Source organism: Benincasa hispida, chromosome 1, assembly GCF_009727055.1.
Source record: "Benincasa hispida cultivar B227 chromosome 1, ASM972705v1, whole genome shotgun sequence".
NCBI lineage: Eukaryota > Viridiplantae > Streptophyta > Magnoliopsida > Cucurbitales > Cucurbitaceae > Benincasa > Benincasa hispida.
In genome coordinates this window covers 32579532-32593889 of record NC_052349.1, presented here as the reverse complement: position 1 = coordinate 32593889, position 14358 = coordinate 32579532, and positions in this window count along the sequence as shown.

Genomic DNA, 14358 nt, shown 5'->3' with positions numbered 1-14358 from the left:
TATTTTTATTCTTTCATTGCAACTCATATATATACTAATCCCTTTCCTTTTCCTCTTCAAATTCCAAATCTTTTTGGAATTACATATCCAAATATTTTTGGGAAAGTAATTTAAACCAATCATCTCAATTAATCGATTTAATTTGATTCCAAATATCTTCTCCAAATTGTAATTCAATTTCCCCAAACTAAATTAAAATTGAGCTAATATGACATAAATTTCAAACTTTCCTTTAATCAAATCTAAATTCTAAAATTTCCTTTTGAACAAATAATAAAATTTGAATTATCCTTTTACAGTAATTCAATTTAACTTCCAAAATTCAAAATATTCTCAAAACTTACAAAATACTAAACTTAAATTACCAACAAACTTGGGATGTTACATTCTTCCCTCCTCAAAGAACTTTCGTTCTTGAAAGTTCATTCCCAAAAAACCTCAGTGTTGGGCTCTCATCTCATCCTCTTGTTTCCATGTAGCCATCTCGAACTGCTTATTCTACCACAGAACTTTCACAAGTGCTATCTCCCAGTTGCGTAAGGTCTTAACGTCCTTGGCGAGAATTCTTACAGACTTCTCTTCATAACTCAAGTTTTCATTCAACTGTAGTGGTTCAAAGTCCACTACATGGGACAGATCTGCCACATACTTCCTTAACATCAGAATATGGAAAACATTGTGAACTGAAGAGAGGGACGGTGGCAACGCCAACCAATAAGCTACAAGGCCAATTCGCTCCAAGACCTCGAAAGGCCCATTAAATCGTGGGCTTAGCTTCCATTTTCTTCCAAACATCATAATACCTTTAGGTGCCACTTTTAAGAACACTTTATCACCAGTTTCAAAATCTTAGTCTTTATGTCTAACGTCGACATAACTTTTCTATCTGCTCTGAGCTATTTGCATATGAGCTCTAATCTTCTATATTGCCTCATTCATGGTTTGTATTAGCTAAGTTCCTAGCAACTTCCTCTCACCAAACTCATCCCAACATATAGAAGACCTGCAACTCTTTCCATAAAGGGCCTCCAATGGCGACATGCCAATGGTAGCCTAATAACTGTTGTTATATGCAAACTCTATCAAATACAAGTGAGAGTCTGAACTCCCTAAAAACTGTATTGCACAAGCACGCAATATATCCTCCACTGTCTGGTTCAAACTTTATGTCTGTCCATCAGTCTGTGGGTGAAAAGTTGTACTAAAATCCAATCAAGTACCCAATGCTATTTGAGGACTCTTCCAAAAGTTAGATGTAAAGTGAGGGTCTCTATCTGACATAATGGACACAAGTACTCCATGCAACCTCACCACCTCTTTCATGTATGCACCCACTTACTCATCGAAAAAGTAAACTTCCCTGGAACGAAATGTGCTAGCTTAGTGAGCCTGTTTATTACAACCCAAAATACAATAAAGCCCTTTGTTGTTCGAGGCAACCTCATAATGAAGTCCATAGACACATTCTCTCACTTCCACTCTAGTACACTTAAGGGCTGCAACAAACCTGCTGGCTTCTGCCTCGAGGCTTTCATTGCTGACACACCAAACACTTACTAACAAACTCAGCTATCTCTTTTTTAATGTCATTCCACCAGTAATAACACTTCAAGTCTTGGTACATTTTGGTACTACCAGGATGTATAAAAAATGAGGAACTATGAGCTTCCAACAATAAATTATTCTTAAAGTCACTGTTCACTAGTATGCATAAGGTTCACTAGTATGCATAAACGTCTCTGATAGAGAAGACCATTCTCTGCGTATACAAAGAACTTACCACCATGCTCTGATTCCACCTTGTGAACTTTCTCAACCAGGTAAGGATTGCCCCGTTGAGCCTCAAATAATCCTCTACCTCAAGGTCAGTTGCACTGACAATTACACCAACTGTGCTGTGACATCTATCATTGCTACTGCAATCTCAGCCCACTCAAGGTCATTGCATAGATGAGTCTGTCTGGTAACAAGGCTACCGAATGGGCTACCTTCCTACTTAGAGCATCTGCCACTAGTTTTCTTTCTTGGGTGGTACAAAATCTCACAATCATAATCCTTGACCAACTCTAACCACCTACGCTATCGCATGTTTAATTTCTTTTGAGTGAAGAAGTATTTTAAACTCTTATGGTCGGTGAAAATTTGTATCTTCCTGATAGTTGGTAGAAATACAAGCTATTGTAGCCTTTTATTTAGAATGATGAGGGCTAACAAGTAGAATATGTGTTGATAATACTAAAAATTCATGTAAAAAGTGAGCTTGCGTCGATCAACACTGAAAATCTCTACTAACCCAATATTATGTGTTATTCTGCGTCAAAATTCGTAGCTATCGTAGGAATCGGTCGCATGTGTTGAATCTCAGACCATCGCAAAGTTGATCGCATGGATGTTGCAGCTACAGAGTAATAACCATGATAGAAGGGTGATCGCAAAGTAGGTGGAATGCGTTGGTACTTCAGAAAAACAAGCATGAACGCATACCTTGGGAGTATCAAAAGGATAATATGATGTTGACATTTCACTTACGCGCCAAAAGTGGCAGTGATTCATAGTGGGACCACCAATGCTATCGGCGTTTAAGCTCTATAAATAGAGCCTTAGAGCCCAATTTCAAGGTATCCGAGCTTCTGCCTTAAGGCGGATCCTTGTGATCACAGATGNCTCTATAAATAGAGCCTTAGAGCCCAATTTCAAGGTATCCGAGCTTCTGCCTTAAGGCGGATCCTTGTGATCACAGATGAGAGCATGAGCAGACACTTTTTGAGGATTCTTCACCTTCACAACCCATTTCGAGTGATAACCAGAGTTTCGCCGTAGATAGAGCTCAAGAGAGACTACTCCACCACCCATCCATGGCACCACCAGCAGCCTTGACGGACATCAGATGGAAGCAAGAGATTGCTTACATCTGGCCCTCCATCTTTCTTCTTATCTCTGTATTGTATTACATTTTGGCTTAAGACATTAATACATTTTGTAACCAATGCATTTCTTTAGTTTCTTCAATACCATCTTCTTCACTTTGTCATCGTTTACCTTCATCGTTTAGTTATCAAAGGCGGTCGCATACTCAATCGTGTAACCTAGAGATAGGACGCATGTAGCAACCCACCGAGAGATGTACGTTGTGCGAGTATAGGGAGTCAATCCTGTTTACTTAGTGCGAGGCTATCGCAATGCTTGTCTATGAGCTAGTAGCTATAACTACTGCCCGAGAGGGTAAGTAATGGAACTCACTAAGCAAAGTAAGCAGTGTTCCTAGAGATAGGAATAATCTTATGCTCACGCAACCATGCGTTATAGAGATATAAGCATAAGTCTAACCACCGAAAGGTGTGCGATACGTTAGTGTGGCTAGTTGGGATTACCCTTGCGACCAAACTTAATACCGCGGTGAATTTACTCCATATAAATAATGCCTCCAAATCTTAAAGGTAAAAACCGCTACTGCCAATTCCAAATCGTGGGTGAGATAGTTTCGTTCATGGTTCTTCAATTGATGAGAGGCATAAACAACTATCTTCCTGTACTGCATTAGCACACACTCCAACCCTTTCTTGGAGGCGTCACTGTAAATAACAAAATCATATGATTCGTCTGGCACTGTAAGAACTAGAGCTAAAACCAACATCTGCTTGAGATCTTGGAAACTATCCTCACAAGTCTTACTCCAAACAGAAGAAGCTCCTTTTCTAGTCAACAGAGTCAAGGGAATGGCTATGCGGTAAAAATCCTTCATAAATCACCAGTAGTAGCCTGCTAACCCTAGGAAGCTACGCACCGCACTAACTATGGTTGGACGAGACCAACTCGTATCTGCCTCAATCTTTGCGGAATCAACAAAGACTCCTTCTTTTGACACCACATGTCCTAGAAAGAATGCCTGCCTCAACAAAAATTCACATCTAGAAAACTTAGCATATAACTTATTCGCCCTCAAAGTCTCCAAAACTTTTCGTAAATGCTCTTCATGTTCTGCCTTCGTGTTGGAGTAAACCAATATGTCATCTATGAAAACTATCACAAAGGTGTCAAGGAATTCCTTGAACACCCTATTCATTAGGTCCATAAATACTGCTAGAGCATTTGTCAAGCCGAGTGACATTACGATGAACTCATAATGCCCATACCTCAAACGAAAAGCTGTCTTCGATATATCACTGCCTTTTATCCTCAATTGATGGTATCCCGACCGAAGATAAATTTTGGAGAACATCATAACGCTCTGTAACTGGTCGAACAAGTCATCAATCCTAGGAAGTGGATACTTATTTTTTATAGTCACTTTATTTAACTCTCTGTACTCAATGCAGAGATGCAATGATCCATCCTTCTTTTTCACAAAAAGTACTGGTGCATTCCACGGTGTCACACTAGGGCGTATGAAACCCTTATCCAGCAACTCTTGCAATTGAATCTTAAGCTCTCTCAATTTTGTTGGAGCCATTCTATATGGAGCTTTCAAGATAGGATTTGTGCCTAGCTCCAACTCGATAGCAAAATTTATCTTCTGATGGGGCGGCAAATCTGGGAGATCCTCTAGAAGAACATCTAGGTAGTCTCTCACTACTGGCTCTGAGGTCAAGGAGACTTCAACCTCTCTAGTTTCAACCACACTAGCCAAGATACTCCAGGCACCTTGGTTAAACAACCTATTGGCTTTCATAGTTAAAATCACTTTGGGCAGACTACGTTCCCAGCCTCTTTAATCTTAAAGCTGGCTTCTATAAAAGAGCTAAAAATAACCTCCTTGCGGGAGCAATCTATACTGGCATGATTAGCAGCTAGCCAATCCACGCCCAATGTCACATCAAAATTACACATGTTTAGAACTATCGAGGTCACATCTAATGTATGATTTGCTATTTCTACCTGACATTCATTTATCTTTTTAGTAGCTAACATGATTTCTTCTGATGGAGTGGAACTGATAGAACATACTGTAAGGGTTCTGACTCTAACATGGCATGTTTTACAAATACTGACGATATGAATGAATGAGATGGACTGGAGTCAAACAAAACCAATGCATAGTGTCCCAAGATTGGGAGCGTACCTGTCACAACTGTGTCGGACTTCTCGGCCTCTCGTAGAGTGGTGGAATACACTCTACCCTGCTTCTATTGACAGTTTGAGCCTCTTTGATCCGAGTTCATGGGTTGGCCCCTGTTTTCATATGCATTTATCTTGGGGCACTTCTTTGACATGTGCCCTCTCTGGCCACACCAAAAAAAAACTCCAGTATCGGCTAAACAACATCCCCAATGACATTTACCACACGTCGAATAGATCAGCTCATCCTCTTTAATAGCTACAGACTGAAAACCCTGCTGCCTCCACTATCGTGGAGCTCTGCCTGTGTTCGACTCTTTTGTTGAGGCTCCGAAGTCTTTTGCTCTACTTTCCTTTTCTGTCCTATAGAGGTCCCAATCCCCAACGACTTCCTGTACTCATTCCCCTCCTGGGAATCAGCATCGATCCTTACGGCTGCCCGTAATGTCGTGGCATAGGTTTTGAGGTCAAGTGCATGCACCATACCTCGTAATCTGCTCCTTAAGCCCTGAACGAACCTTTCTATCCTTTCCACCTCTCTTGCAACCAGCTCAGAGGCAAAATGGGACAACTTGTCAAATTCTTGTTCATACTTCTTTACTGACATAACCCCTTGCTTCAAATTCAAGAATTCAGAAATTGCTTGTTATACCAGGTGTTGGCAAAGAAATATTTTTCATAAAAATGTTCTTTAAACTGATCACATGACGTAAGCCCTTCACTTGTGTCAATCATCTTTTCTGCTGAATGTCACCATATTTCTGTGTTATTTGTCAACATAAAAACTACACATCGGAGCTTGTGTTCCTCCGGACATCTCATGTAACAGAAGATTGTTTCGATAGACACCAATCACATCTCTGCTTTCATAGGATCCTTCAACGACCCATCAAAGGTATGAGGGTCAAATTTCCTGAAATCACTCAAGTGTTTAGCTTTAAGGGACAAGTCTAACATGTTCTGATTCTATGTTGGGCCGGCTGCACCTATACTGGTGGTATCAATTCCTATTGAGTTTGATTTTGAGCTGCCTGCCTGTCATTGCAGTGCGGATCAATTCTTGTATCTTCCCCATCGAAGGTGATGTAACAACTTCCCCAATTCTTGCTTCCATTGCCTTCTCATTCACTTGAGCCATAGGTGGGTTTGGAGCTACCGAGACATTCTAACTTCCACCGGCTCCACTCTTCTGTATGCCTGATGCAAAAGGATCCGAACTTGTGAATCCTGCACTTGGGGGTCCTAAACCCCTCCTCTAACCTTCCTTTTGTTGGGTTTGATATCTTAAATCTCGTAGGGTCCTATAGTTTGTGAATGTTATGTACAAACTCATTATTTATTTAATAAAATATATGATATTTTATTCCAATTTTTGTTGCATTAATCACGAACCAATAAACTAAGTTCCATGGTTATCTTGTAACTTAAACATTTATGTAGAGACATACGGATGGATCATGTTTTAAGTGATAACTTAAATGGTCTGTAGTAGATAGATAAGGCTAGATACCTTATCCTAGTGACACTACAAGTATGACCTGCTTTGTAGATGTTATAATTGTTGTAAAGTGCTACAAAAGATCCGATCTTGATCATTCACAAGAGTGCAATGGAGGATGCTAACAGAGATTATTGGATCAAAGTGATGGATCTCGAAATGGATTCCATGTACTTCAATTCAGTATGGGATCTTGTAGATCAACCAGATGGGGTTAAACCTATAGGTTGCAAATGGATTTACAAGAGGAAACTGGGTGCTGATGGGAAGGTACAAACCGTTAGATTAGTGGTAAAGGGTTATACCCAGGTTGAGGGAGTCGACTATGAGGAGACTTTCTCACCTATTGCCATGCTCAAATCTACCCGGATACTTCTGTCCATTGCCTCATATTATGACCATGAGATTTGGCAGATGGATGTTAAGACTGCCTTTCTGAATGGTAATCTTGAGGAGACCATTTACATGGTGCAGCCTGAGGGATTCATAATCCAAGGTCAAGAGTAAAAGGTTTGCAAGCTTAATCGGTCTATTTATGGATGAAACAAGCATCTTGATCTTGGAACATAATATTTAATACTACGATTAAATCTTATGGCTTTGATCAAAACATTGATGAGCCTCGTGTTTACAAGAAAATCAACAACAATCCAGTAGTTTTTCTAGTATTATATGAAGATGATATCCTACTCATTGGGAATGATGTAGGTTTACTGACTGAGGTTAAAAAGTGACTAGCGACCCAATTTCAAATGAAAGATTTGGAGAGGCTCAGTTTGTTCTAGGTATTTAGATCTTTAGGGATCGAAAGAACAAAGTACTAGCTTTGTCTCAAGCATCATATAATGATAAGATGCTTGTCAAATATTTGATACAGAACTTTAAGAGAGGCTTATTGCCTTTCAGGCACGGAGTTACATTATCTAAGGAATAGTGTCCTAAGACACCTCAAAATGTTGAGAAAGTAAGACAGATCCCCTATGCATCAGCTGTTGGCAGCTTGATGTATGCGATGTTATTTACTAGACTTGACATCTGCTATGCAGTGGGGATAGTCAGTAGATATAAATCTACTAGGAGTTTTAGTCCAAGTGGGAGTTTGTTGGATTTTATGTCCTAAAACTCGTAGTTTGTAATATCATATTCTTGTTCAATAAAGCTGTTATTGAAAATATTTAGTAAATTTAAATTCTATATTCATGAATCCAATAAACTGAGGTTCTGAGGCTATTAAGTTTAGTTTGAACTTTATGTAGTGACATAAATGTGGATCAAGTTCAAATATATATAGCCAAAATGGTCTATAGTATATGAATAAGGTTGAGCTCCTTATTCTGGGGACACTATGGATGCGGCCAATTTTTGTAGTTAGTACAAATGATGTGATCCTAAACCGTTCATGTGAAGACATGAAAATGAGGCATCCTATGTAAAGAGTTTACATAAGAATGAACCATGAAATAGTCACTTTTTACGTTCTAAATGCCGTTTAATGTATAAAACTGACTATTTCGTTAATTGATGACCTAGGTAACTTAATCTTAATCTTGAGCTAACTATGAACTCTTGTTCACTTGGAATTATCCTTAGATCTGTATAGGTGAGGGTAGATCATTATCGCTGGCCCAATAAGCCTCCCATTTCAGGGGTAAGATCAGGTGGATAGTTGAGAACATATGGTGCAAGACAGAATTCACTCCTATCCGTTATAGGGATAGTAGATAGATTGTTCCCTTTAGTACTGAATCCAGGTCTTGAACAAGGGGCCCTACCCTCTCATTGGCCCGAGAGGGGTTCGGTTTATAGGTTGGACCTTAAACCAATTGTTTATTAGAGGATCAGTGGAACTTAAGAAATAAGATGTAGTATCGGGGGTAAAACGATTTTTATGACCCAGTCGAGATTACGAACAACCTGTGAAGGATTAGCTTACTAATCATGGTTATATTATATAGACAGAAATATATCTATAGTGAGGGGAGTGCAACTACGGGACTATAGTGGAATGACCCGTGAGTTAACGAATATTGATTAGCTCCATCTAAAGAGTTTAGCCAGCTAATCTCGGATTGTTGGAGCCCATGATCTATAGGTCCATTAGGTTCCCCTACTTGCTCATATGGAATAAACTTAGAACAGTATGATAGAATAATTCGAATTGTTCGAATTAGGTGAAGAAAGAGAAATCGACAAGTATATGTGATATAGTGGTCGGTTTTTTAGTTTAGAGATATAGCTTTAATATTTAAATGTGATTTAAATATTAAGAATATGAATACGTTCATATTCGGAAGCTCGGAAATAATGGAAATTGTCAAAGATGTAAAAAGTCAAATAGTTGACTTTTGGCTTTGAAAAGTCAAACTTTGACCGACTTTATATTCCAATATGATTTGAATTTCGAGAAAATGAATGCGGATTCATGCTCGGGAGGTCAAAATTATTCAACACGAAAAAAATCATAAAAAGTCAAAATGTTGACTTTTTGGTCAAAGTTTGACTTTGACCAAATGACTATTTTGCCCTTTGACTAAAGTTAGTGGGAAAATCCAAACTTTTATTGGATAATTCCAATAACAAAATAGTGAGCTAGGTGTTGACTTATAGTGGAGACATTAAGCCCACTTAGATAGTGGTTTCTAGGTGTTGGGTTTTTATGAAGTTATTTCATGAAATTTTGCATGACCCTTTTCTATAAATATGAGCTTGTCATTTTGGATTAAAAACTTTTGGAAATTTTGCAAAATTAGTTTTTAAAAATTGGGCTGAAAAAATCCAAACCCAACCCAATTTTCACTCTACTATTTCCATCTCTTTTTCTCTCTCTCGGGTTCTTCATCCATCGGGTCCATAACCCTATTCTGAGTCCAGAGGATAGTAGGTCAGTTCTAGTGGATGTCCGATTCGTGTTCGAGCAGAGATAGACGAGTTTCGGGAGCTTCAAAAGTAATGTTTCTAAAAACCCCTAATTAACTAATATAGGGTTGTATGTTTAATTTATGTGATTAAAGTAAATTTGATCCTCAATTCTACTGCACATGCCTACTTTTCCATCATGTGGTGGGTATAAATTTATTAGATAAAATTGAGATTGGAAACTAAAATGGTTTTTAGGTTTTGGCAATTAAATTAAGTTTTTTTTGTAGTATTAATTTGTAATTGATCACATGTTTATGAGCATTAACGTGTGAAAAAGGGTCTGTAAATTTTCTAGAGTCATTAGAGTTGAAATTAGGATGTAATTGCTCGATTCCGGGAAAGAGGACAGCTTCAAAATGAAGAAAAAAAGGCTCACAGACCTGGTTATGCTCCCAAACCTGAAAGACGTGCTCCCAGACCCGACCCGAAGCCCAAATCCGTCTCACGCACTCCGCGCACTCCATTAGGCCCGCCAACCCGGTCCGTGCCCGCTCGTTCTAGCCGACCCATGCTCCAGCGCTTTCGTTGACTATGCCAGCAAACGTTGACCAACCGGTTTAGTCGGTCTAGACCGGTTCAGTTGAGCCGATTTGACCGATTCAACCTGGTTTTTGGAGTTTTTTGGGCCGGTTCGAGTGTTTAAAGCTGGTTCGAGAGTGGTTTTTTGTGCTACACCAAATTATTATTATAATAATTTAGTTGTTAGCTTAATTTAAAAATCAATCCATTTTAGGGTGTTTAATTAATTATGCATGTTGATGTATGTTTTAATTAAATTTTGAATCTTGTTGTGCATATAGTATGCCATATAGATTTAAAATCCCACCATATTTAAACATGTACATGCATTTAATATATGTTATAATTGTTATAATGTATATAGTATGCATGTTAAGTTTTTTTTAATATAAAGTGTTATATTAAAGCATGATCATTAAGTACGAATGTATGTTATAAATGTATGATTCTAGGTTTATAATGGTTATAATTTTATATTATAATTGTTATAAAATAACCTAGATTTTAAAATCTATAACAAAGGTAAAAGTTGCATGCTCACCTAGGATTAAATTGGTGCAATTTCAATAAGCTTTTCTAAAGAGTTAGAATAGGTCGATTACATATCCAGGGAGATCTCGTCTAAGGTTGGGGGTTCTTAAGATGACGGTTTACGGAAGACCTCCTACCTGGAGATCAAACTGTCGTCTAAGTCAAATAACCCTAGTTTTAATGAGCATGCATGAAAGATGTGAGGTAATAAAATATTTTTATCACCTAAACATCATAGGTTAAAATCCAGTATAAGAGTTATACATGGATCTATCACCTAGACTTAGGATATGTTTAATTCAGCCGAAATATATCTCTAAGTATTTTTTTATACCCTAAACCATTATAGAACACTTCAGCTAGAGAGAAGTAGCGTACTTTTTGCTCTAGCATCCCTAAGAGTTCACATCATGAGGCCCATGCAGGGCTTTGGGCCGTGCTTAGAAGCGGGCTCCCTTCGGAGAGTGTTTGCGTGGATCAATATCAAGGTGAATAGGGGAAGTAGTTCATAGTAAGTGGGTGAGGGGTATGTAACAACATATCCTACGGTCTCTTCCATTAGGTCACACCGTGAGATTCCTATAATGTCCCTACATGTCTGCCCTGGAGCGACCTTTCTCTTCGGAGGGTTGTATTATAGGATTCGGAAGACTGCGAACTCCAAATCTGGATAGGCTCTCTTAAATCAGTTTTCATATTGACTTTCCACTTTCAGGAGCATGTTGATTCTGGTTTCTGAAATCCAAAAATGGAAGGTTACACTTACAAGAATTACTAAGATGTTAGTACATTCTCGACCAAAGTAGCGATAACTAAAGTGCTATAGGAATAAAGAGTTATTCTGAGGTTAGCATATAGTCAAGTTTGTCTTGGTTCAAAAGAGGAATAATCGACTGCCTTTCGGTGGAGGTTACTCTAAACTTTTGAAATATAGTTGCAAAATATAATAATGAAGGGTACATTATTAGTTTTTTTTTTGCTAAACTTGATTGGATTTAAAAGATTAATGTTTTTTTTACTAAAAAGGATATGTTTTATCTTTTCAGCATGAATAGCTCGATAATTCAACTCTTAGCTTCTGAGAAAATAAACGGTGATAATTATTCGGCATGGAAATCAAATCTAAACACAATACTGGTAGTTGACAATTTAAGATTTGTCTTAACTAAGGAATGTCCTTAAGCCCCAGCCTCAAATGCTAACCGAACTGTTTGAGAAGCATACGATCGATGGGTCAAAGCTGATGAAAAGGCCCGTGTTTACATTCTTGCTAGCATGTCTGATGTTTTGGCAAAGAAACATGAATCCTTAGCTATGGCTAAAGAGATAATAGATTCATTAAGAGAAATGTTTGAGCAACCATCATGGTCCCTTAGACACGAGGCAATTAAGCACATTTACACGAAACTGATGAAGGAGGGGACCTCTATTAGAGAACATGTCCTAGACATGATGATGTACTTCAATATCACTAAAGTAAATGGCGGACCCATTAATGAGGCTAACCAGGTTAGCTTTATCTTACAATCTCTTCCGAAGAGTTTTATACCTTTTGAGACAAATGCATCTTTAAATAAGATAGAATTTAACCTCACTACCCTTCTTAACGAGCTCCAACAATTCCGAAAGCTTACTTTAGGTAAGGGTAAGGAAGTGGAAGCAAATGTTGCTACCACTAAGAAAAAATTTATAAGAGGATCGTCCTCTAAAAATAAAGTTGGACCCTCCAAAGCTCAAATGAAAAAGAAGGGAAAAGGGCAGGCTCCCAAGATAAAAAAAAAAAAATGGGAAAGAAGGATACAGATAAAGGAAAATGTTTCCACTATAACCAAAACGGGCATTGGAAGAGAAATTGGCCGAAGTACCTTGCAGAGAAGAAAGCTGAGAAAATGGCACAAGGTAAATATGATTTACTGGTCGTTGAAACATGTTTAGTGGAATATGATACTTCAACCTGGATATTAGAATCAGGAGCCACTAATCATATTTGTTTCTCGTTTCAGGAAACTAGTTCTTGGAAAAAGCTTGAAGAAGGTGAGATAACCCTCAAAGTTGGAACATGAGAGGTTGTCTCAGCTGAAGCAGTGGGAGATCTGAAGTTTTTTTTTTGAAGATATATATCTATACTTAAAATTTTTTTGTATGCACCTCTTATGAAGAGGAATTTGGTATCTATCGCTTGTATTATAGAACAATTTTAAATACTGAAATGTTTAAAACATTAGAAACTCATAATAAAAAACAAAAGGTTTCTTCCAACGCCTACCTATGGCACCTAAGACTTGATCACATAAATCTCAATAGGATTGGAAGATTGGTCAAGAGTGGACTTTTAAGTCAGTTAGAAGATAACTCTTTACCTCCATGTGAATCTTGTCTTGAAGGAAAGATGACCAAGAAATCTTTTACTGGAAAAGGTCTCAGAGCCGAAGTACCCTTAAAGCTCGTACATTCGAACCTTTGTGGACCAATGAATGTCAAGGCTCAAGGTGGGTATGAATATTTCATTAATTTTATTGATGATTATTCAAGGTATGGTCATGTTTACCTGCTTCATCACAAGTTTGATTCTCTTGAAAAGTTCAAAGAATATAAGGCTGAAGTTGAGAATGAATTATAAAACAATGAAGACACTTCGATCAGATCGAGGTGGAGAGTATATGGACATACGATTCCAAGACTATTTGATAGAAAACGGGATCCAGTCACAACTCTCTACATCTAGTATGCCTCAGTTGAACGGTGTATCAGAAAGAAGAAACCGAACCTTATTAGATATGGTTCCCTCTATGATGAGCTATGCTCAATTTCCTGATTTTTTTTGGGGATATGCACTTGAATCTGCTGTCCATATGTTGAACAACATTCCCTCTAAAAGTGTTTCAGAAACACCTTATGAGCTATGGAAAGGGCGTAAAAGTAGTTTATGCCACTTTAGATTTTGGGGTTGCCTAGCACATGTGTTGGTACAAAATTCCAAGAAATTGGAACATTGTTCAAAGTTATGCCTATTTGTAGGTTATCCAAAGGAAACAAAGGGTGGTCTGTTTTATCATCCTCAAGAAAACAAGGTATTTGTATCAACAAATGCCACATTCCAAGAGGAAGACCACATTAGAAATCATCAGCCAAGCAGTAAAATAGTGTTGAAAGAAATTTCAAAAGACGCTATAGATAGAGCTAGTTCATCTACTAAAGTAATAGATAAAACTAGTACATCTAGTCAGTCACATCCTTCTCAAGAGTTGAGAATGCCTCGACGTAGTGGAGGGTTTTCATCAGCCTGACCGTTACTTATGTTTAACAGAAACACAAGTCGTCGTACCTGATGACGGCATAGAGGATCCATCGACCATAAACAGGCGATGAAAGATGTGGACCGTGATCAATGGGTCAAAGCCATGGATCTCGAAATGGAGTCTATGTACTTCAATTCTGTCTGGAAACTTGTAGATCAACCAAATGATGTAAACCAATTGGTGTTAAGTAGTTCTATAAGAGAAAACGAGACCAAGTCGATAAAGTACAGACTTTTTAAGGCTCGACTTGTGGCAAAGGTTATACCTAGAGAGAGAGTGAACTATGAAGAAACTTTCTCTCCGTTCCATGTTAAAGTCGATAAGAATACTCTTATCCATTAACACCTTTTATGACTATGAAATTGGCAGATGGATATCAAGACAGGCTTTCTAAATGGCAATCTTGAAGAGAGATCTATATGGCACAACCAGAGGGGTTTATTGCACAGGGTTAAGAACAAAAGGTTTGTAAGCTTCAAAAATCCATTTAGGTTGAAACAAGCTTCTAGATCCTGGAATATAAGGTTTGATACTGCG